The sequence below is a fragment of the Bufo bufo genome, chromosome 7 (genome assembly GCF_905171765.1).
Source record: "Bufo bufo chromosome 7, aBufBuf1.1, whole genome shotgun sequence".
NCBI lineage: Eukaryota > Metazoa > Chordata > Amphibia > Anura > Bufonidae > Bufo > Bufo bufo.
The window spans coordinates 118,290,333-118,316,028 of record NC_053395.1 but is presented as its reverse complement, the minus strand read 5'-3'; the positions used below and the strand labels follow the sequence as shown (position 1 = coordinate 118,316,028).

At 43.6% G+C, this 25,696-nt stretch overlaps 1 long non-coding RNA gene across 1 annotated transcript; it reads right to left on the bottom strand.

Annotated features, from left to right (window-relative positions):
* Positions 1 to 7,325: 7,325 nt before the first annotated feature.
* LOC121007430 lies at positions 7,326 to 25,244 on the bottom strand. Its single transcript, XR_005780413.1, has 3 exons — positions 25,234 to 25,244; positions 17,677 to 17,686; positions 7,326 to 7,472 (listed from the first exon to the last, which is right to left on the bottom strand). It is a non-coding gene; the product is annotated as an uncharacterized LOC121007430 (long non-coding RNA).
* Positions 25,245 to 25,696: the final 452 nt, after the last annotated feature.

Here is a 25,696-nt window from a genome sequence, read left to right as displayed (position 1 = left end):
ACGCAGAAAACCGCAGGTCTGAATTGACCTGCGGTTTTCTGCGATCGTCGATACGGGGGGGTCAAATGACCCCCCTCTGCATTGTTACGGGATGCCGGCTGAATGATTTCAGCCGAAATCCCGTTCCGATTAACCCCCGCGGCGCCGGAATAGCAAATTAAAGCCATGACGTACCGGTACGTCATGGGTCCTTAAGGATTCGGGAACCATGCCGTACCGGTACGTCCTAAGTCCTTAAGGGGTTAAACACTTCTTCACAAACCGCCTCCTCCTGTGCAAACCCCTCTTATATGGCTATTTTGTGACTTTTTATTTACTGTATTTACTGTCATTTTTAGCACGACTTTGTTTTTTAACATTTACAGTTGCTGACGGAGTTTATATTCAACTCAACCCCTTTAAAACCTGTCTGATTTACCTCTACATATCCACAAGTATTTTAGCCTCTGTACCTTTCATACTGCAGCCATGGACGCAGTCATACACGCACTCTCCACATACATGGGCGCAGTGATAGACACACTCTCCACATACATGGACGCAGTCATACACACACTCTCCACATATATGGACGCACTCTCCACATACATAGATGCACTCATACACACACTCAACATATACATGGACACACTCACACACACTCAACATATACATGGACACACTCATACACGCACTCAACATATACATAGATGCATTCATACACACACTCTCCACATACATGGACACACTCAACATATACATGGACACACTCATACATGCACTCAACATATACATAGATGCATTCATACATGTGCTCACCATATACATAGATGCATTCATACATGTGCTCACCATATACATGGACGCACTCATACACACACTCTCCACATACATGGATGCACTCTCCACATACATGGATGCAGTAATACACACACTCTCCACATACATGGACGCAGTCATACACGCATTCTCCACATATATGGACGCACTCTCCACATACATAGATGCACTCATACACACACTCAACATATACATAGATGCATTCATACACACACTCTCCACATACATGGACACACTCATACACACACTCAACATATACATGGACACACTCATACACGCACTCAACATATACATAGATGCATTCATACACACACTCTCCACATACATGGACACACTCATACACACACTCAACATATACATGGATACACTCATACACGCACTCAACATATACATAGATGCATTCATACATGTGCTCACCATATACATAGATGCATTCATACATGTGCTCACCATATACATGGACGCACTCATACACACACTCTCCACATACATGGATGCACTCTCCACATACATGGACGCAGTCATACACACACTCTCCACATACAGTACAGACCAAAAGTTTGGACACACCTTCTCATTCAAAGAGTTTTCTTTATTTTCATGACTATGAAAATTGTAGATTCACACTGAAGGCATCAAAACTATGAATTAACACATGTGGAATTATATACATAACAAAAAAGTGTGAAACAACTGAAAATAAGTCATATTCTACGTTCTTCAAAGTAGCCACCTTTTGCTTTGATTACTGCTTTGCACACTCTTGCCATTCTCTTGATGAGCTTCAAGAGGTAGTCCCCTGAAATGGTTTTAACTTCACAGGTGTGCCCTGTCAGGTTTAATAAGTGGGATTTCTTGCCTTATGAATGGGGTTGGGACCATCAGTTGCGTTGAGGAGAAATCAGGTGGCTACACAGCTGATAGTCCTACTGAATAGACTGTTAGAATTTGTATTATGGCAAGAAAAAAGCAGCTAAGTAAAGAAAAACGAGTGGCCATCATTACTTTAAGAAATGAAGGTCAGTCAGTCAGTCGAAAAATTGGGAAAACTTTAAAAGTAAGGGCTATTTGACCATGAAGGAGAGTGATGGGGTGCTGCGCCAGATGACCTGGCCTCCACAGTCACCGGACCTGAACCCAATCGAGATGGTTTGGGGTGAGCTGGACCGCAGAGTGAAGGCAAAAGGGCCAACAAGTGCTAAGCATCTCTGGGAACTCCTTCAAGACTGTTGGAAGACCATTTCAGGGGACTACCTCTTGAAGCTCATCAAGAGAATGCCAAGAGTGTGCAAAGCAGTAATCAAAGCAAAAGGTGGCTACTTTGAAGAACCTAGAATATGACATATTTTCAGTTGTTTCACACTTGTTTGTTATGTATATAATTCCACATGTGTTAATTCATAGTTTTGATGCCTTCATAGTCATGAAAATAAAGAAAACTCTTTGAATGAGAAGGTGTGTCCAAACTTTTGGTCTGTACTGTACATGGACGCAGTCATACACGCATTCTCCACATATATGGACGCACTCTCCACATACATAGATGCACTCATACACACACTCAACATATACATAGATGCATTCATACACACACTCTCCACATACATGGACACACTCATACACACACTCAACATATACATGGACACACTCATACACGTACTCAACATATACATAGATGCATTCATACATGTGCTCACCATATACATGGACGCACTCATACACACATACATGGATGCATTCATGCACACAGTCACCACATACATGGATGCACACATATACAATACACATATATAGACACCAAGCTTTCCTGCTGTGCCTCTCCCCCATACTCTAATGCCTCTGCACTTGTGTCATGCAGGATAGCAGGGAAGCTGGATGACATTTCATGATATAATTCACCCAGATTTCCTACTGTACTGCATGTCACATGTGCACAGTCTGGGAAAGCTGAATATAACCGCAGTAGTTCCCCTGCTACTCACATCACTGGTGCAGTTGTGGCAATCCAACTGATGTTCAGCATACTTGGCAGGGAAGGTTCAGGCTGCAGGAATCGCGGGTAGGGAAGGGGCGGGGCTATTATAGCTCCGCCCACATCGGGCCGTCCTGTTGCTGGTCACTGTCCATCATCAGAACTGAGGAGGGGGAGAGGCGGAGCAATGTCACTGATGTCAGGTCAGAGGTGCAAGTGCAGGACTCTGGACCCGGTGCAGGAGAAGTCAGCTGCTCTGACAGGGGCCCGGGTGATGAAGTACAGTGACTGCTCCCGGGACACTTCTGAGCTCGGGCCCCGAAGCAGAAGCTTCCCCTGCTTCCCTGATAGTTATGCCACTGGGATGAAGCATGTTCACAGCGGGGTGGCATCCAATGCAGCTCGGGCCCATCACTGGTGCGTGGCTGGGGGGATACGGAGGACGCAGACGATACGCCTCCCACAGAGGACAGCTTGTCCTTACCTCTTGGCAGCCTGGCACACATGAGCGACTACATGCTGCAGTGCCTGCTCAACGACTGCAGAGTTGCCCACATTTGGATCCCCGTTACAAAGACAATGTGGCGTCCTTAATTCCCTCAATGGAGCGTGATCGGAAGATGCGTGACTACAGGCGCACGCTGGTAGACGCGCTCCTGAGAGCATTCCCGACTGACGCCGGGGGACGAGTGGAAGCACAAGGCGAAGGCAGGGGAGGAGGAAGAGGTCGCCAATGCAGCTGTGTCAGCGCCAGCACCTCAGAAGGCAGGGTTAGCATGGCCGACATGTGGAAAAGCTTTGTCACCAGACGGCAACAACCGGCCCCAACTGCTGATATGGAGCGTGTTAGCAGGAGGCAGCATTTGAACAACATGGTGGAACAGTACCTGTGCACACGACTACACGTACTGACTGATGGTTCTGCCCCATTCAACTTCTGGGTCTCCAAATTGTCCACATGGCCAGAGCTTGCCCTGTATGCCTTGGAGGTGCTGGCCTGCCCTGCAGCCAGTGTACTCTCTGAATGTGTATTTAGCACGGCAGGAGGCGTCATTACAGACAGACGCAGCTGCCTGTCCACAGCCAATGTGGACAAGCTCACGTTCATTAAAATGAACCAGGCTTGGATCCCTCAGGACTTGTCTTTACCTTGTGCAGAATAGACAGTTCTAACAGCCTCAACCATCCATCCTTGTACTCAAGTGCACTTATTCCTTTATTTTTTTTTATATGTCCCAATATTTTGGGGGATACCCCTATGTAAAAATGCAAAATAACACACATCTGTGTTGGCTACCTATTCCTCCTTCGCCGCCGCTTCCACCTAGACCGCCACGTGAGCCTACACCGCTACATCCACCCATTTACCGCCTCCTCTTCCTCCTACATCATTCCTAATTTTTATTTTTTTAAGGTCTTTTATGTTTTTTTAATTCATTTCCCTATCCACATTTGTTTGCAGAGCATTTGCCATGCTCTTAAGCACATTTTGCTGCCTTTTGAAGCCCTCTAGCTCTTTCCATGACATTTTTACAGCCATTTTAGTGCTCAAAAGTTCGGGTCCCCATTGACTTCAATGGGGTTTGGGTTCAGGGTCAAGTTCGGGTTAAGTTCGGGTCCCGAAATCAATTTTTTTTTTCAAGTTCGGCCGAACCTGCCGAACCCGAACATCCAGGTGTCTGCTCAACTCTAGTCAGGTCTTATTTTATAGAGCAGGTTTTTACGGATGCGGTGATACCTAATATGTATACTTTTTTTTATTTATTAAAGTTTAACACAATAATATCATTTTTGATTGGTACCATTTTGGCGTACATACGACTTTTTATTATTTTATTACCTGTTTTGGGAAGTAAGGTGGGCAAAATTTCTATTTCATCATAGTTTTTATTTTTTATGGCGTTCACCGTGCGGGGAAAGTAACATGACCGTTTCATAGATCAGGTCATTACAGACGCGGTGATATCAAACATGTGTAGTGCATTATATATTTTTTTTATTTTTAATCAGCGATAAATGTGTTTTTTTTATTTTTACTTTTTTCACTTTTTTTTTACTTTTTTTTTTACCCAGACCCACTTGGTTCTTGAAGATCCAGTGGATCTGATGTCTGCGTAATACAATACAGTACACTATATAGTGTACTGTACTGTATTTTCACTTTACACTTGGTCTAATCAGCCTTCTAACTTTAGCAGAAGTCTGATCAGACTTAGCCTTACCATGGCAAGCCGTAAGCCTGTGAAGGAGTCTGGTTGCCATGGTAACCATCACCCGCTGCCACAAAAGAGCAGTGGGTGATGGGGAGGGAGGGAGGCCCCCTCCCTCTGTGATGCTGTCAAGAATCGGGGGCTGAAACGGCACAGCAGCCCCCGATTGGAGAGTGAGGCAGCTCCCTCCCTGTTAACCCCTTCCATACAGCGGTCCCTATAGACCGCAGCATGGAAGGGGTTAAACGGCTGACATCACAGCACAGATGTCAGCCGTTTCAAGCAGAGTGTCAGCAATGTGCTGACACTCTGCTAAAACCGCTCGGCCATCCTAGAAATGAGAGATGAGAGGGTGCGGGCAGGATGATCGTGCGCCCGCCCCCCGCACTGCCAGCACTGCCTGCATCCCCCCCCCCCGCATAGCCCGTCGGCACATAACAATGAGGGGGGTTAAAAATGTAAATATCTGTCATTTTGATCCGCGGGGATCAGAAACTTCCGAAAGCGCTGAAAACCGCAGGTCTGAATTGACCTGCGGTTTGCAGTGATCGCCGATACGGAGGGGTCACAGGACCCCCCTCGGAATTGTCACAGAGTGCCTGCTAAATGATTTGTTCTGTTCCGATCACTGCCCACCACGCGGCGGTGATCGAAAATACACAGGGCGTACAGGTACACCCTGTGTCCTTAAGTACTGAGACATCAGGGCGTACCTGTACTCCCTCTGTCCCCAAGAGGGTAAAAGGGTTTCTGTCATGGGAAAAATCGTTATGTAGCTGACTGACAGTAGTGATGTGCTAATATCAGCAGTACATAACAGTATGTTTGTTAACTCCCTTCCTGTACAAGCTCAGTTCTGACATGTATTGTTCACTTGGATTTACCTAAGCCAGGCATGCTCAGCCCTCCAGCTTTTGTAAAACTACAACTCCCACAATGCCCTGCTGTAGGCTGTTCGGGCATGCTGGGAGTTGTAGTTTTGTAACAGCTGGAGGGCTGCAGATTGAGCATACCTGACCTAAGCGATTCATCAGTGTTGTTTAGGATTCTGTAGGCCTCAGCAATTTATTTCTGTCCTGAATTACTATGTCTCCACTCCTATTGGCTGTCCTGATCACTATATTGGTGTTGTTTTTCAAAGTTTCAGGCCACATCTTTTGCTCCCCGTTAGATGTCTTCTGTTACCTGCAGTAATTTCTTTACCTCTTTAACCCCTTAGTGACCGGCCTGTTTTGGGCCTTACTGAACAAGCGTTTTTCTTTCTTTTTTCATCATTGCGTTCCAAGAGCTACAACTTTTTTTTTTCCGTCTATAGAGCTTTATGAGGGCTTGTTTTTTGCGGGACAAGTTGTAGTTTTTAATGGCACCATTTTGGGGTACATAACATAACTTTCTGATTAACATTTATTAACACTTTCTGGGAGGGATACTGCCACTGCGTTTTTCGTTATACATTTTACGGCGTTCATTTTCTGGCATAAATAACATAATATCTTTATTCTCTGAGTCAGTACGATTACAGTGATACCAAATACATATATTTTATTTTTTTACGTTTTACTACTTTTTTGCAATAAAACCCCCTTTTAAAAAAGAAAAAAATGTTTTTGCATTGCCGCTTCCCAAGACCAATAACTTTTTTATTTTTATTTCTATGGAGTTGTGTGAGGGCTTGATTTTTGTGGGACGACTTGTATTTATCATTGGTATCATTTTGGAGTAAATGACGCTTTTTGATCGCTTGTTAATTCATTTGTCAAGTGATAACTAAGAATAAATTAGCAATTCTGTCTTTTTATTTAAAAATTTTTTTACGGCGTTCACTGTATGGGATAACTTACGTGATATTTATGTAGTCAGGGTCGTTATGGAAGCGGCAATACCAAATATATGGGGGAGCTTTTTTTTTTTTGCTTTTTTTTTTTATTGAAAAGCGTATTTTTTATCAGATTTTTTTTATTGGATAAATGGGGTTTACGTTTTTTTTTTTTTTTTACTTTTTTACCACTTAATAGTCCCACAAGGGGACTATAACACACAGTTTTTTGATTGATTTTAAAATGCAATGCACTATCCCTATAATGCATTGCATTTTAATGTCAATGCTATTCTGATATTGACCTCTCTGGCGCAGCCTGCTGGAAACGAATCAAGGCAGGCTTGGGGCCTTCATAGACCCCAGCCAGCCTTCACACACATCAAATGCAATCGCGGGGTGCCGATGGGAGACAGAGGGAGTCCATTGCCCGCAGTATGTAAAGTGTTAAACAGCCCAGATCGGCACTCCTGCTGGTCTGGACTGTTAGAGCAGGGCCGCAGCTCTCATGTGGGAGCCGGGCCCCCGCTCCCTGCTGCACGGGGGACCTGTGCAGCACTTAGACTGGGCCACCATAAAAAAGCGTCGGCCCAGCCTAAGGCCCCTTAGCGACCACCGTAAAAAGGCGTATGGGTGGTCACTAAGGGGTTGAAGTCTGCCATTACTAGGGACTTAAATGATTCATCACAATTCCCTTTGCATTGGGTAGGTAAACATTTTGATGTAGGCTTTACACCTATTGGTATAGAGTAAAAAAAGATTGTTTCTGTTTTATAAATTTAAGTTTTTTTGGGAGGTAGGTTTGGTTCATTTGAAATAGAGGATGGCAACATGAGCTAATCTGGTGCGTCATTAGTGATGACCGAGGTTACAGTCTATTCTTTCATGGTACTGCCTCTTTAATGCCAGTTTGTTGGTAAAGTTGTTCATGTCTATCATGAGATGTATATATGGGGCATCAGAAGAGTCCCTTGCTCGAATTCTTATTTGAGTTTCGTTAAGATTCGGTTTCATTCAGATTTGTTAAATTTTTCAAGAATTTCGGACCAGAATCGATTTGGGCAGACCTAAAGTGGCTCCAATTGCCATGGAAATTGGTATATAACACCCTTTAGTCTCCTAGGACTTTTAGGAAAACATATCTCTTTTCGTAAATATTCAATGTTTTTTTTTTTTTCCCCTATCCAAGCTCTGGAATGCAATGAGCAATAGTAAATTATATAGCACAAAAGTAGAATCCAGCACTTCTGTTAAAATCTTTGTTGCACTTTATTTTAGTTTCCTAGCAAATAACTTATAAGGACATGACTCTCCACAAAATGTCTGAGTGATACTGACATACATATCTATGGGTAAATGCATGTTTGACAGCGTTAACGAACAACGTGTTTATAAACAGTTTGTGCTGTCACATGTTTTACGCTTTTTATATTCCAAAGCTTCCAAAAATTGTCCCTCATCAGATGGTGTTGTGGGATAAAAAAGTGGATTGTTGGAGCACCAAGCCTCCCAGAATGATGCCTTTATAGGGTGAATATACCTGCCCATATGACATGCATAAGTATTTATTGTCAGAAGAAAAAATGGCTGGTTCTGAACAAACCTAGAAAAATGCTCCCCTTTTAATTGGGAGCAGGTGCAGTACTGTGTGGATGTGGAAACTGTAGGGTATTAGAGGCACATGGCTTCTATAGTAAAGGCAGCAGAAGCAGCATAGCAAAAAAACATGCAATAGATCGGCTCTCTATGGGTAGTAGTAGTAGTAACAGCAGATACATAGCATTAACAGTGGTTGCAGTAGGTGTTTTTCAGTGAGGAGTAGCAGCTGTGGTGTTGGCAGCAGCAGCCATATGGTACAGGTTGGCAGGCAGGCAGGCAGATAGCAGCAGTTGCATAATGGCAGCAGCGGCATGATGACCAGATCTATTTATCATCATCCATCGGAGGAGTGTGAAAGTCCTCCTGGATCCAGGCTTGGTTCATTTTGACAAAAGGGATATCTTGGAAACTAGCAGAGGACAACGTGCTCCATTTTGGTGTCACCATGTCCCCTGCAGCTTTTAAAACCATCTTTGAGATGACATCGGAGTCTTGGCAAGAAAGAAGACAGAGAGCATGCTGTACCAGTTTGCACCACTGTTCTAGTCTGCCTGTCCATGGGGTCAGAGAACAGGCTACATGCCAGAGTCTTGGTAGGCCTGAATTTGGGTATTTAGGCCAAAAGTCTGCTTGATGACTTGCCTCAGGCGGGAGCAGCATGTGAAAAAAACTGCTCCATCATGTTGAGGAGACTTAACTGGCTGCTACTACAGCTTCTGCTACTTGTGGAAAAGGAGTGTGGATGACTCTGCAGGGGACAGAGAGGGGCCTCCCTTTCAGACATGATGGAGGCAGACATCTGCTCGCCAATAGCTGGGGAGTACACAGTGCATCCTGGTGATATCATAATTTGGCCTCCCTTTCAGAGGGCGAAAACATTCCCTAATTTTGCCTTGATAAGAAAGGGACTAAAAACATTGGTATCCAGTAATCATCAGATTGCTTGATGTAAATGATATGCCTGTTAGTGCATAAGCAAGTGAGCATACAGGTCACCATTCTGGCCAGCGTGCCCAAGTTGCCAGTTTTTTCTGGCTCTGCCCCCCGCTGAGACATCTGGCCGGTGTCTTCATCATCATCATTATCTCCCGACTCCTCCTCCTCCAGTGATAGATCTTCCTCCTCCACAGAAATTTCTTCTTGTGGGTCCCCAACAGCTACAGGGCAGACAGCAAGATGTTGTAGCTGTTCTTCCACTGCCGTCACATGCTGCATGAGGGGGAGTGGGAGTGACACTGTGCCCTGCTGCAATTGTCGCTGCTGCCACAAAAAACATTGACTCAGTGGGCCAGGAAAGACATATACTGTCCCTGCCCATAACAGCTGCTCCAGATATCCTTTGTGGCATGCACAGCGACAGTCGTAAGGAAAGAGACACTTTGCTGCCAGTTAAGAATACAAGGCAGGAATGGCTTTTTTGGGAGAAATAATAGCAGCTAGGTATATTGTAGAGACGCTCAGAGCACACCATCAGATCCCTAAAGGCAGCAAACTCTGCTAAATGATACAGCAGCGACTGCACTGCTAGCAACTTGGCCATGTGGGAATGAATGAATTATACCCAACTCCACGTTTTTTTTCCTCTTACACAAAGTTTTTCCGGTCCTTGTTCCCCAATTTGTCTGCCTAAGTGGTCGGGGCCAAGCCTATCCTATAAGTGACAAGCATGCGCGCTCCTTAGAAAGTCATAGACTTTCCACAACTGCCAGAGAAGATGCCACACGTAAATCTTGTCATATAGTATTAATGCGCAGGAGACACCACACACTGCTCAAGAGGAGGCTGCATGAAATACTGATGCCACTGAGGAGCCTATAGCTATTGCTATAGGAATAGTCATATTCAGTAAGCATCAGCACAATGTTTTGCTGACCAAATACTTTTCTCAACTACTATTTCTGCTGCCACACACAACTGAGCAATATGCCGACCTGGAAAAGGCTGTCTTAGGCTACTTTTACACTTGCGGCAGAGTGATCCTGCAAGCAGTTCCGTCGCCGGAACTGCCTGCCGGATCAGGTAATCTGCATGCAAACGGACAGCATTTTGTAGATGGATCCGGATGTGGATTCGTCTAACAAATGCATTGCAAGAACGGATCCGTCTCTCCGTATGTCATCCGGAGAAATAGATCCGTTTTATATTTTTTTTCACATTTTTACCGGTCTGCACATGCAGATCCAGCATTGCGGTATTTTTCAATGTAAATTAATGCTGCAGTATTTCCTCCGTCCAAACCGCCATTCATTGACTGAACTGATGACATCCTTATGCATCCTGAACAGATTTCCCTCCATTCAGAATGCATGGGGATAAAACTGATCAGTTTGTTTCCGACATTGAGCCTCTATGACGGAACTCAGTGCCGGGAAAGAAAAACGCTAGTGTGAAAGTACCCTAAGATACTACCATCACTTCACTTTCAGCTCACTATCACTGAAGAAGTGTAGAGGAGTCTAGAATCTCATGCGAAATGAACAGAACAGCTGTAGGTCTGGATCCATTGTCAGATAGCTATTGCATTGTGTTTGTTTTTGCTTTTGTGCTTTCAGCCATGGCTACGTGCTCCTATGCACTGGGATGTGCTGATTAACCCCTTTTCTTTTTTTTGCCATCATCCTGCATTGGAGGTGTGTCTGGCTAAACTGGTTGTGCACTCCTAACTAACCTGTCTCTGCCAGAGGCTTATTTTAATTAGTGAAAATGTAAAGCTGTAGCCTGCTCTCCCTGAATTTAATGGAGACCATTTGGCACCAGGAGATGTGAAATTCTGAGTGGGCTCAGCATGCATGTGGAACCTGCATTCCCTGAATTTAATGGAGGCCAGTATGGTACCACTGGAGGTAGTATTTAGCATAGGTTCCTGTCCTAAAGAGATCACCTTGCCGTTGGAGGACAGGTACAAATCATTTTGTACAAAATTTATTTGCTAAGAATCTCACCTTCATAACAAAGCATTAGCATCAGTACATTTTCTGTAGTGAGTATGGCACTATTGTATTTACTTTATTATTTCCGTTTCCAGAGTGCTGTTGCATTGTGTTTGTTTTTTCTTTTGTGCTTTCAGCCATGGCGACGTGCTCCTGCGCACTGGAATGTGCTGACTAAGGCTACTTTCACATATGCATTTTCCTTTCAGGTTTTGAGATCCAGCAGGGGATCCTAAAACTGGAGGAAAATGCTTCAGTTTTGTCCCCACTCATTGTCAATGGGGACAAAACGGAACGAACTGGAATGGAATGCATCAGAACTCAATTGTGTCCAATTTGCGAAACTGATGCAGCCGGATTCGGCACTAAAAACAATGTTAGTCAATGGTGCCAGATCCTTTTTTCGGACAGGAAAAAAACGGGTCTGGCACCCATTGACTTACAATGGTGTTAGTGCTGGATTTGGTTTTGTCAGAAATAAGGACTGCCTTATTCCTAGTTATAATGTTTGCTGTGATATTATATGTTTTATGGGTATATGTCGTAGTGTAACATAGTCCAGTATGTATTTATGTATTTGTATTGGAAGGCCAGTAGCCATTAACTAATTGGTTGAAGTCTGCATATAGTGCCGAGATGTCTGCCTCATACCTGTGAAAACAGCAAACTGCTCCCCGGGGGGTTAGTTAGCACAGAGATGCTAACCAAGATGGGCCCGTTTGCTGGTCACATTAAGGACAGGAGACAGCAGACTCTCCGGCGCCGTGTGTCGGCATGGGGGCTTCATACCAGAGAATGAACAATAAGTTGTAATCCTTCATAACTTGTTCAGGATGGGGCTGAAGTCTCCCAAACCCAGCTCATCATATCTGGTATGATGGGGCATCGCATGGACACCAGTCATGGCGTATCAACTCCCCTTTATCTTCTTAAAATAAGGATCTCCTCTTCCGAGCGTCCTGGATATGCTAGGACTCGGAACGATGAGATATGAATTATGAGTCAGAGGTGGGAGGGAAAATCCCCCACAGGCCTGCCCCTGGGGGAAAAACATAAAAATGCAATCCCTGGATATTTGGGTTTCACAAAGTGGGAAATTCAATCGAATTGGTTTGTGCATCATTACTCTGCCCAAATCTCCTTGGAGGACAGGACTTTTACCACACAAATGTTAAGTATTAGAACTTTCTTTGTTTTCTCCTTTTTATTTTACAATTGTTTGCCATTTATATATGTCTCTTGTTAATCATTTTTTGTAACCAAGTACTGTCTATTTTTTATACATTAAACCTAAAAGTTTTTCCGTGAGACTTGCTATCGTGTGGGTGTCTGCTTGCGAGTGGAACACTCAGGGGTGTCCTGTCGACCTTATAACTGATGGGTGGTGGCAGTGAAAGTTTTGTGTTAGTGCGTGGGTGTGCTTGCAGGCTTCAGGTGGCGATTTATGCTTGAGTTACGGCCTGGCGCAGATCTTGGCTCCAAAGCTCAATTCGCATACCCCTAGTGTTTATCTGTGTGTGCATGTGTTTCAACATCTGCTTATTCAGTATATAGGAGATATCGCATATATACAGTGGATATAAAAAGTCTACACCTGCCATCATTTAAAGTGCCTCTGATTAACCCCAAATAAAGTTCAGCTGCTCTAGTTGGTTTTTCCTGAAATTTCTTACTTGCATCCCACAGCAAAAGCCATGGTCCACAGAGGGATCTCATTGTTAAAAGGTATCAGTCAGGAGAAGGGTACAAAAGAATTTCAAAGGCATTAGATATACCATGGAACAGAGTGAAGACAGTCATCAAGTGGAGAAAATATGGCACAACAGTGACATTACCAAGAACTGGACATCCCTCCAAAATTGATGAAAAGACGAGAATAAAACTGGTCTGAGAGGCTACCAAGAGGCCTACAGCAACATTAAAGGAGCTGCAGGAATATCTGGCAAGTACTGGCTGTGTGGTACATATGACAACAATAAAGTCACTGAATATCAAGATAAAGTAGGGTAGGTATGAATAGTAATCACTGAAGCTAGTAAATGTACCCTTTAAAACGTCACTTTTAATATAACAATTAAAATAAGACCCACAAAAATATAACAATCAAAGATATATATATGATAAAATGTGTAATTTTTGGGACAGATAGACCACTGGAACTTCATAGCAAGTAGACTAAGGCAATAGGAAAAAGGATTACCGGCATGCGGTTACTCACGGTACCGTAGATCATAGGTGGAAATAGATGAATAATGTTGCATCCAGGACTTGATCACCAATTCTTAAGGGATGCCAATAGGTAGTTCATCAGGAAACAAAAAAATAGAAGATGTGAAGGAAACTGATAGATTCACATACACTGCAGAATGGAATAACTCTCCCTCAAAACCTATACTATCCCTACCTAGAGCAGGACAATACTCCAAATGTTGGAGAACTATCCCACTTATAAACGTAGCCCCTAGCATTAGAGTCCCTACCTCAAATATCCCAATATAGGTAATGCCTAGAGAATAGGTAAAGCGCAATGGCTGTATCAAGATGATGGCCAATGTAATGACCAGTGGCGCGCATAGATTACCACCACCAGTTTAAATACCCACTCACCTGATATAACCGCGTCCCCCTGTTCTAACTGCGCACGCGCATATCGGGTAAATGACGTCACGGTAAAGGATATATACTGTGCATGCGCAGGGACTAAACAGAACCCGTGATGACTGGTCTTGCGATGTCTAGAACTCAGGCTGCGGCAATGAATGCGGGAAGACCCTGATAACTGCGTCCCCGCGACCATAGCATCCAAATGATGCATACAGCGTCCAACATAAATAACATAATGATTAGGGGTAAATATATAACAAAATGAAAATTAATAAATCTTTGTTATCATTGGCTCTAAAAATGTGGGTGAATATAATCAATGGATATGAATGTCTGGGATGTTTTTGAAATAAAACAGATGTAGACAAAAAAATTTATAGCCAAACATTCCGATTATCACTGACAAAAATGATAAAGGTGGAAATTAGATCACTCATGGGATCAAATAAATCCAAATGGACCACAGATATAGTGAACACAAAGTGGCTATAAATCAGAAAATGTCACCAGGGCGTGTATCATCACAAAAAACAAGCAAAAAATATAGATTCATTGAGGCCCAATGGACTCATAGACTTAAGTCTAAACATCCATTCTGTTTCTTTTTGTAAAATGATTTTGTCAATATCCCCCCCTCTAGGGGAAGGACGCACCTTCTCAATTACACAAAATTTGAGTGATTTGGGGTTGCCATTATGTACTTCATGCACGTGCCGCGAAATAGGGGTATCTTTCTTATGTCTGATGTCACTAAGGTGTTCCCAGACTCTCCTACGTAATTCCCGTGATGTCTTCCCTATATATTGAAGCGGACACGTGCAACTACACAAATATACCACACCTGATGTTTTGCAGTTGGCAAAATCCCAAATATCAAACTCCTTCTGTGTAGCTACACTCACAAATTTCTTAGTGCGGTCAATATACGGACAGGCAATACAGCCACTGCATCTGAACATACCACAAACCAACCAAGTACCCTGCTGTTTAGGGAGTGAATAGTGGCTATGTATAAGGCGATCTCTTAGAGATCTACCATTTCTGTAGGAAAGTGCGGGATAATCAGATAAAATGTCTCTCAGATCTGGGTCCATTTTAATAATATCCCAGTATCTATTAAGGATCTCACGCACCTTCCTACTTTTGTTGTCAGAGGTCCCAATAATTCGTATTCTTCATATGTCTGGGCTATGGGGTAGAGTGGCAAGATGAAAGTCTTTTCTTATGAAGAAAAACATCCAAGCCAGGCTACATTTTGCAAAAACACATCTGAAGTCTCCCAAAAGCATGTGGGAAAAGGTGTTATGGTCTGATGAAACCAAGGTTGAACTTTTTGGCCATAATTCCAAAAGATATGTTTGGCCCAAAAACAACACTGCACATCACCAAAAGAACACCATACCCACAGTGAAGCATGGTGGTGGCTGTTTTTCTTCAGCTGGAACTGGGGCCTTAATTAAGCTAGAGGTAATTATGAACAGTTCCAAATATCAGTCAATATTGGCAAAACCTTCAGGCTTCTGCTAGAAAGCTGAACATGAAGAGGAACTTCATCTTTCAGCATAACAAGGACCCAAAGCATACATCCAAATCAACAAAGGAATGGCTTCACTAGAAGAAGATTAAAGTTTTGGAATGGCCCATCCAGAGCCCAGACTTGAATCCGATTGAAAATCTGTGGGGTGATCTGAAGAGGGCTGTGCAAAGGAGATGCCCTTGCAATCTGACAGATTTGGAGTGTTTTTGCCAAGAAGAGTGGGCAAATCTTGCCAAGTCAAAATGTGCCAAGCTGATAGACTCATACCCAAAAAGACTGAGTGCTGTAATAAAATCAAAAGGTGCTTCAACAAAGTATTAGTTTAAGGGTGTGCACACTTATGCAACCATATTATTTTATTTTTATCTACCTAAAAGATTTCAGTTTGTTTTTCAATTGAGTTGTACAGTTTATAGGTCACATTAAAGGTGGAAAAAGTTCTGAAATGATTTATCTTTGTCTCATTTTTTTTACATCACAGAAACCTGACATTTTAACAGGGGTGTGTAGACTTTTTATATCCACTGTATATATTGTGGGGACTCGCTCTGGTAGACAGGATTAGCGGACGCAGTATAGAGGCAACAACAAGTTCTTTAGATCAAACAGTTCAGTGTTTTATTCACACTTTAAGCAAGTGACAAAACAAGCAGTCATATTCAAACAAAAATTCACCTTGCCGTGTTGCTGATAATTCACAACATGCGGCAATTCTGCCTCAAAGAATCCTTGCTGATAGTAGCACCAACCTGCTTTCATGCCAAACAGGTAGCAAGCCTTCACCCAGACACAAGGCTCTCAGATCCCAACATAGAGATATGGCTTCTAAGCCCAGCTGCCTATTTAGGGACAGCCGGGTTCTGCCGAAACCCGGACCGGCATTTAAAATCCGGTCCGCTATTTGACCTCACCTGGCTGTAAACCAGTCCAGCAGCACATGCTGGGAGAAAAATACCTGTTTTCCCAGACCAAACCTCTCACTGTTTCAAATCCCCCCCCCCCCCTTTGTTCAACCCTGAGGGAGTGAACACACGAAAGACAGTCGACAGGGTATCCGCGTTTCCCTGTAACCGGCCTGCCCTGTGTTCCACCGAAAACTTAAAGTTTCGTAGGGAGTCAAACCATCGGGTGACCCGGCCATTTCTGTCTGATAAGGGGATTTTGCTTCTTGGAAATTGGAGATTTATGTATGTCTCCGTTTTCCATCCCTTCGATTCTATTCCTAGCATGTTGCCCTTGTTTCCCATACAACCTGATTATTCTGTGTATAATTACACCTCTTCCCGTCCTTCATATACCCCAGGAGCAACACACAACCCTCGCAGATACTTATATATAAAAATAGTTTACTGATAACATAGAGATGACAAAGCAATGGACATTATACATAGAGATACAGATAACACAATACAGAGGACACCACCACACACAGCCGCCTCCGTTCCTGCGCACCCTGGATGCTAAGCAAATGTGGATAATAAAGTGTATGTATATACAGTATATCCAGAGTCCACCAATATACAGTCTACTGGATCTACTCTTCTAACCAACTCACATCCAGTACCTGACCATTAGTATATGTACATATAGAGACTCCTGCATAAACAGCATATATAATCTATTGGTAATACAATCGCCGACTACAAATATCTATATGTACACATATAAAGTCTACTGGGATATTATACTTATATACATACCCTTATACGCAGACATATAACTTAGCTTGCTCCTGAAATGCTGTTCATCCCAGGGTGTCATCCAGGAAGAGAAGACCCAGCCTCACTCCCAACTTTCACCTATATGTTGCTGTATCCCAGCCCCCCACCATAGACTCCACCCTGTGACCACCCAAATATCTTCCCCCATCTCTTGGTCAAGAGGATGTTGTTCAAACGCTTTCACAATGTGCCCTTCCTGCCTTAGATATGCTAACAAGGGACACACTGCTACTGGTCATACTGAATGGGTGAATACCATTGGGTCCAATTATTAGGCATATTTGTGTGGTCATCAGGATGAGGTTCTGGCTGAAAGACATATTTCCCTTAACACTGTCCTTGGCCTGGCTCATCCACTTGAGAGGGGAGTCGTCAGTCACGATGCAGAATTTTCTCCCCAATTAATAATAGTGGAGAGATTCTAGTGCCCACTTGATAGCCAGGCACTCTCTGTCCACTATACTTTACCGGGTCCCGGCTGGGGTGAGCTTGCGGCTGAGGAAGACAATGGGATGCTCCTCCCCGTCTATTCCTGAGACAGTACAGCACTGAGGCCTACTTCGGAGGCATCGGTCTGTACTATAAACTCCCTTTTGAAGTCGGGGGCATCACCAAAACTGGGGACCTGCACAGGACCGACTTCAAAGCGGAGAAAGCCTCTGCCGCCCGATCATCCCAGCTAACAATCATTGACTTGTGTCCCTTCAAGAGTCCTGTCAAGGGCGCGGCTAGAGTAGCAAAGTGGGGAATAAACCTCATGTAATAGCCCACCATTCCCAGGAATGATTTTATTTGCCTAGTGGTGACAGGTCGAGGCCATTTCCGTATCGCCATACCCCAGGTACTTAGTCTCTTCTAACCCTATCGCACATTTATTTGGGTTAGCGGTTGGGCCAGCTTTCCGAAGGGAGTCAACAAAATCCTGCACTTTCCCAGTCGGTACTGTGGATGACAATATTATCCAGGTAAGCCGAAGCGTACCGACGATGTGGACGAAGCACAATTTCCATTAGTCGCTGAAAAGTGGCGGGGGCGCCATGCAGACCAAAGGGTAAGACCTTATATTGATACAGCCCCTTAAGCGTGATGAAGGCAGTTTTGTCTTTGACAGACTCCGTAAAGGGCACCTGCCAGTATCCTTTTGTGATGAAAAATATTGGGCTTGCCCTAACCTCTTGATGAGCTGATCCAGCCGGGGCATGGGCTACGCATCGAATTTGGAAACCTCGTTAGGTTTTCAAAAGTTGGTACAAAACGGCCACGTCCCGTCCGGCTTGGGTATCAATACTATAGGACTGGCCCACTCACTTTTTGACTCCTCAATGATGTCTAGCTGCAACATTAGCAGCACCTCCTCCGATATGGCTTGTCGCCAAGCCTCGGGTACCCGATATGGTTTTAATCGGACATTTGTCTGAGGCTCAGTGACAATGTCATGCTGGATTATGGGAGTGCATCCAGGGAGGTCCGAGAACACATCTGTGTTACGACTAATGAACTCTCTGGCCTCCTGAGTCTGTTTAGAGGAGAGGCTGTCAGCAATTTTTACTGTGGCAGCCACCTCTCTTGCATCGGACAGAGGGGCCGGTACCTCTACTGCTAGAAAACCCAGCCGTGGGCTGTCTTCTGTACAGGTTTCCCTATCTTTCCACGGTTTGAGTAAATTCACATGGTAAACCTCCTCCGGCTTTCGTCACCCTCGCTGGTGTACCTTGTGGTTTACATCTCCAATTTTCTCGAGTACCTAGTAGGGCCCCTGCCACCTAGCCAGGAACTTACTGTCCATGGTCGGCACCAGAACCAAAACCCGATCACCCGGGTTAAAGATCCGGACCAGAGCCTGCTGATTATAGAGCCGACTCTGGGCTCGCTGAGCTGCCTCCATTTTCTCCCTGACAAGAGGCAACACTATCTCTATCCGATCTTGCATCTGGGTAACGTACTTAATGACACTTTTATGTGGAGTGGGTTGTTGTTCCCACACCTCTTTGGCCATGTCCAAGAGACCGCGAGGATGTCTGCCATATAGCAGTTTGAAGGGCGAGAACCGAGTAGAGGCCTGGGGTACCTCTCGCACTGCGAACATGAGATAGGGCAAAAGGAGGTCCCAGTCCTTCCCATCTTTAGACACTACCTTTTTCAACATATTTTTTTATGTTTGGTTAAACCGTTCTACCAGACCGTCCGTTTGCGGCTGGTAAACGGATGTCCGTAGTTGTTTTATGTGCAGCAACTTACAGAGTTCGCTCATCACCTTGGACATAAAAGGGGTCCCTTGGTCAGTTAGAACCTCTTTAGGTAGTCCTACTCGGGAAAACATCTCCATTAACTCCCTAGCTATATGTTTGGCCGAGGTATGTTGCAGTGGCACCGCCTCCGGGTACCGAGTGGTGTAGTCTAGAATGACTAAGGCCTCTTTCACACAGGCGTTGCAGAAAAATGTGCGGGTGCGTTGCGGGAACACCCGCGATTTTTCGGCACGAGTGCAAAACATTGTAATGCGTTTTGCACTTGCGTGAGAAAAATCGCTCGTGTTTGGTACTCAAACCCGAACTTCTTCACAGAAGTTCGGGCTTGGGATCAGTGTTCTGTAGATTGTATTATTTTCCCTTATAACATGGTTATAAGGGAAAATAATAGCATTCTGAATACAGAATGCATAGTAAAACAGCGCTGGAGGGGTTAAAAAAAAATAAAAAATCATTTAATTCACCTTAATCCACTTGATCGCGTAGCCCGGCATCTGCTTCTGTCCCCTTTACTGAATAGGACCTGTGGTGAGCATTAATTATAGTTCAAGGATCTGTGATGACGTCACTCCGGTCATCAAATGGTACGTCACATGATCTTTTACCATGGTGATTCAATGTTTTTTTGGACAACAGTGGCTTCCTCTGTGGTATCCTCCAATGAAATCTATTCTTGTTTAGTGTTTTACGTATCGTAGATTTGCTAACAGGGATGTTAGCATATGCCAGAGACTTTTGTAAGTCTTTAGCTGACACTCTAGGATTCTTCTTCACCTCATTGAGCAGTCTGTGCTGTGCTCTTGCAGTCATCTTTACAGGATGGCCACTCCTAGGGAGAGTAGCAGCATTGCTGAACTTTCTCCATTTACAGACAATTTGTCTTACTGTGGACTGATGAACAGCAAGGCTTTTGGAGATACTTTTATAACCCTTTCCAGCTTTATGCAAGTCAACAATTCTTAATCGTAAGTCTTCTGAGAGCTCTTTTGTGCGAGGCATCATTTACATCAAGCAATGCTTCTTGTGAAAAGCAAACCCAGAACTGGTGTGTGTTTTTTATAGGGCAGGACAGCTGTAACCAACACCTCCAATATCATCTCATTGATTGGACTCCAGTTGGCTGACACCTCACTCCAATAAGCTCTTGGAGATGTCATTAGTCTAGGGGTTCACATACTTTTTCCACCTGCACTGTGAATGTTTACATGGTGTGTTCAATAAAAACATGGTAACATCTAATTCTTTGTGTGTTATTAGTTTTGGCAGACTGTGATTGTCTATTGTTGTGACTTAGATGAAGATCAGATCACATTTTATGACCAATTTGTGCAGAAATCCATATAATTCCAAAGGATTCACATACATTTTCTTGCAACTGTATGTGTGGAGAAAAAGAGGCACAGCACACCAACATCAAAATATCATCCCAACTGTGAGGTATGGTGGTGGGGGCATCATGGTTTGGGGCTGCTTTGCTGCATCAGGGCCTGGATGGATTGCTATCATCAAAGGAAAAATGAATTCCCAAGTTTATCAAGACATGTTGCTGGAGAACTTAAGGCCATCTGTCTACCAGCTGAAGCTCAACAGAAGATGGGTGTTGCAACAGGACAACGACCCAAAGCATAGAAGTAAATCAACAACAGAATGGCATAAACAGAAGAAAATACGCCTTCTGGAGTGGCCCAGTCAGAATCCTGACCTCAACCCGATTGAGATGCTGTGGCATGACCTCAAGAAAGCGATTCACACCAGACATCCCAAGAATATTGCTGAATTGAAACAGTTCTGTAAAGAGGAATGGTCAAGAATTACTCCTGACCGGTTTGCACATCTAATCTGCAACTACGGGAAACGTTTGGTTGAAGTTATTGCTGTCAAAGGAGGTTCAACCAGTTATTAAATCCAAGGGTTCACATACTTTTTCCACCTGCACTGTGAATGTTTACATGGTGTGTTCAATAAAAACATGGTAACATTTAATTCTTTGTGTGTTATTAGTTTAAGCAGACTGTGATTGTCTATTGTTGTTGTGACTTAGATGAAGATCAGATCAAATTTTATGACCAATTTGTGCAGAAATCCATATCATTCCAAAGGGTTCATATACTTTTTCTTGCAACTGTACAGGGAGTGCAGAATTATTAGGCAAGTTGTATTTTTGAGGATTAATTTTATTATTGAACAACAACCATGTTCTCAATGAACCCAAAAAACTCATTAATATCAAAGCTGAATATTTTTGGAAGTAGTTTTTAGTTTGTTTTTAGTTTTAGCTATTTTAGGGGGATATCTGTGTGTGCAGGTGACTATTACTGTGCATAATTATTAGGCAACTTAACAAAAAACAAATATATACCCATTTCAATTATTTATTTTTACCAGTGAAACCAATATAACATCTCAGCATTCACAAATATACATTTCTGACATTCAAAAACAAAACAAAAACAAATCAGTGACCAATATAGCCACCTTTCTTTGCAAGGACACTCAAAAGCCTGCCATCCATGGATTCTGTCAGTGTTTTGATCTGTTCACCATCAACATTGCGTGCAGCAGCAACCACAGCCTCCCAGACACTGTTCAGAGAGGTGTACTGTTTTCCCTCCTTGTAAATCTCACATTTGATGATGGACCACAGGTTCTCAATGGGGTTCAGATCAGGTGAACAAGGAGGCCATGTCATTAGAATTTCTTCTTTTATACCCTTTCTTGCCAGCCACGCTGTGGAGTACTTGGACGCGTGTGATGGAGCATTGTCCTGCATGAAAATCATGTTTTTCTTGAAGGATGCAGACTTCTTCCTGTACCACTGCTTGAAGAAGGTGTCTTCCAGAAACTGGCAGTAGGACTGGGAGTTGAGCTTGACTCCATCCTCAACCCGAAAAGGCCCCACAAGCTCATCTTTGATGATACCAGCCCAAACCAGTACTCCACCTCCACCTTGCTGGCGTCTGAGTCGGACTGGAGCTCTCTGCCCTTTACCAATCCAGCCACGGGCCCATCCATCTGGCCCATCAAGACTCACTCTCATTTCATCAGTCCATAAAACCTTAGAAAAATCAGTCTTGAGATATTTCTTGGCCCAGTCTTGACGTTTCAGCTTGTGTGTCTTGTTCAGTGGTGGTCGTCTTTCAGCCTTTCTTACCTTGGCCATGTCTCTGAGTATTGCTCACCTTGTGCTTTTGGGCACTCCAGTGATGTTGCAGCTCTGAAATATGGCCAAACTGGTGGCAAGTGGCATCTTGGCAGCTGCACGCTTGACTTTTCTCAGTTCATGGGCAGTTATTTTGCGCCTTGGTTTTTCCACACGCTTCTTGCGACCCTGTTGACTATTTTGAATGAAACGCTTGATTGTTCGATGATCACGCTTTAGACGCTTTGCAATTTTAAGAGTGCTGCATCCCTCTGCAAGATATCTCACTATTTTTGACTTTTCTGAGCCTGTCAAGTCCTTCTTTGGACCCATTTTGCCAAAGGAAAGGAAGTTGCCTAATAATTATGCACACCTAATATAGGGTGTTGATGTCATTAGACCACACCCCTTCTCATTACAGAGATGCACATCACCTAATATGCTTAATTGGTAGTAGGCTTTCGAGCCTATACAGCTTGGAGTAAGACAACATGCATAAAGAGGATGATGTGGTCAAAATACTCATTTGCCTAATAATTCTGCACGCAGTGTATATATATATATATATATATATATATATATATATATATAAACAGTACAGACCAAAAGTTTGGACACACCTCATTCAAAGAGTTTTCTTTATTTTCATGACTATAAAAATTGTAGATTCACACTGAAGGCCTCAAAACTATGAATTAACACATGTGGAATTATATACATAACAAACAAGTGTGAAACAACTGAAAATATGTCATATTCTAGGTTCTTCCAAGTAGCCACCGTTTGCTTTGATTACTGCTTTGCACACTCTTGGCATTCTCTTGATGAGCTTCAAGAGGTAGTCCCCTGAAATGGTTTTTACTTCACAGGTGTGCCATGTCGGGTTTAATAAGTGGGATTTCTTGCCTTATAAATGGGGTTGGGACCATCAGTTGCGTTGAGAAGTCAGGTGGATACACAGCTGATAGTCCTACTGAATAGACTGTTAGAATTTGTATTATGGCAAGAAAAAAGCAGCTAAGTAAAGAAAAACGAGTGGCCATCATTACTTTAAGAAATGAAGGTCAGTCAGTCAGCCGAAAAATTGGGAAAACTTTTAAAGTAAGGGCTATTTGACCATGAAGGAGAGTGATGGGGTGCTGCGCCAGATGACCTGGCCTCCACAGTCACCGGACCTGAACCCAATCGAGATGGTTTGGGGTGAGCTGGACCGCAGAGTGAAGGCAAAAGGGCCAACAAGTGCTAAGTATCTCTGGGAACTCCTTCAAGACTGTTGGAAGACCATTTCAGGGGACTACCTCTTGAAGCTCATCAAGAGAATGCCAAGAGTGTGCAAAGCAGTAATCAAAGCAAAAGGTGGCTACTTTGAAGAACCTAGAATATGACATATTTTCAGTTGTTTCACACTTGTTTGTTATGTATATAATTCCACATGTGTTAATTCATAGTTTTGATGCCTTCATAGTCATGAAAATAAAGAAAACTCTTTGAATGAGAAGGTGTGTCCAAACTTTTGGTCTGTACTGTATATATATATATATATATATATATACACACACACACACACACACACACACACACCTCCCAACCGTCCCGGATCCGACAGGACAGTTACAGATTTCAGTAGCTGTCCTGCAGTTCCACAACTGAGGTATGTCCTGCTCTCAACTGTCTGTGTGCCCATAGGACACATGGACAGCTGATTGTGATGGTAAAGGAGGGAGCCATCCATTCCCCGCTTCACCTTCCAACTGCCGCCCCTCCACAGCAGCAGGACTATGCCCTCACACATCCCTCTGCAGGTCTGTGTAGGAGGTGTAGTGCAGGCTGGGAATCAGCCCTGCTCCTCCTACACAACATTGCAATGTGTGACCGTATCCTGCCTGCTGCCACTGGGGAACTGCGGCAGCTGACCTGTAATCATCAGGGGAACCAGGTAAGTATTTACTGTTGGCGCCTTTTTTTTCTTAAGGGGTCACATATCTGCCATAACTACTGTGAGTGGCACAAATCTGAGCATACTTTACTCTGAGCATAGCAACTGTGAAGGAAGCTCATCTGGGCATAGCTACTGTGAAGGGGGCACAGTGTGGGCATTACTACTGTGTGCTGACACAAAGGAGGAATAATTACTATGTGAGGGCATGAAGGGGACTGTGACTGAGTGTGTATAGTTATGCTTTGGTCAGAGTTAGAGGTGTGGCCTAGTAGGGAACAATTCCTGCACATATAATTTCATTACATTTCTCAAAAGTTGGGAGGTACAGTATGTGTGTGTGTGTGTGTGTATATATATATATATATATATATATATATATATATATACACACACACGCACACACACACACACCTGTTTATATACACAACTCACAAAAAGTTAGGAATATTTGGTTTGTGGGTGAAATTTCAGGATGAACCTAAAAAGTTTTACAGATGAACTTAATGTGACCTTCTGTAAACTTTTGAATGCACATGTCCAACTGTTTCAGTACTTGCACAACTTGCTGTTCTCTAACAAGGAGCTAAATAACAAAATTCATCACAGGTGTTTGATCTATGAATCTATGAACGCCCCTACAAATTTCCTGGTTCAATTAGAATTGGTATTTAAACAGTCCTTCTCATCATGCTGTTCACATTTTGACATCATGAGACCAAGATGACGCCTAACAATTCATCAACAGTACCTCGTTATTGCGAGGCTTCTAGCAGTATGTTCTCACACGAAAGTGGCCACTGAGCTTAGAGTGTCACAGAATGTCATTGGCAGGTTGCAACAGACTGGAAGAGTCACAGAACGGCATAGAAGCAGGGGCGGACTGAGAACCCTCAGGGCCCCCGGGCAAAATAAATCAAGGGCCCTCTTACAGGCCCCACCCATGTTCTGCTGCAAGCCCCACCCTTGTCCCGCCTCCATGCCCCACCTCCAGTCACACCCTACACAATCTTAAATGTGGATGACACACTGTTATGGGGGGATCTGTCGATGACACACTGTTATGGGGGATCTGTGGATGACACACTGTTATGGGGGTATCTGTGGGTGACACACTGTTATGGGGGGATCTGTGGGTGACACACTGTTATGGGGGATCTGTGG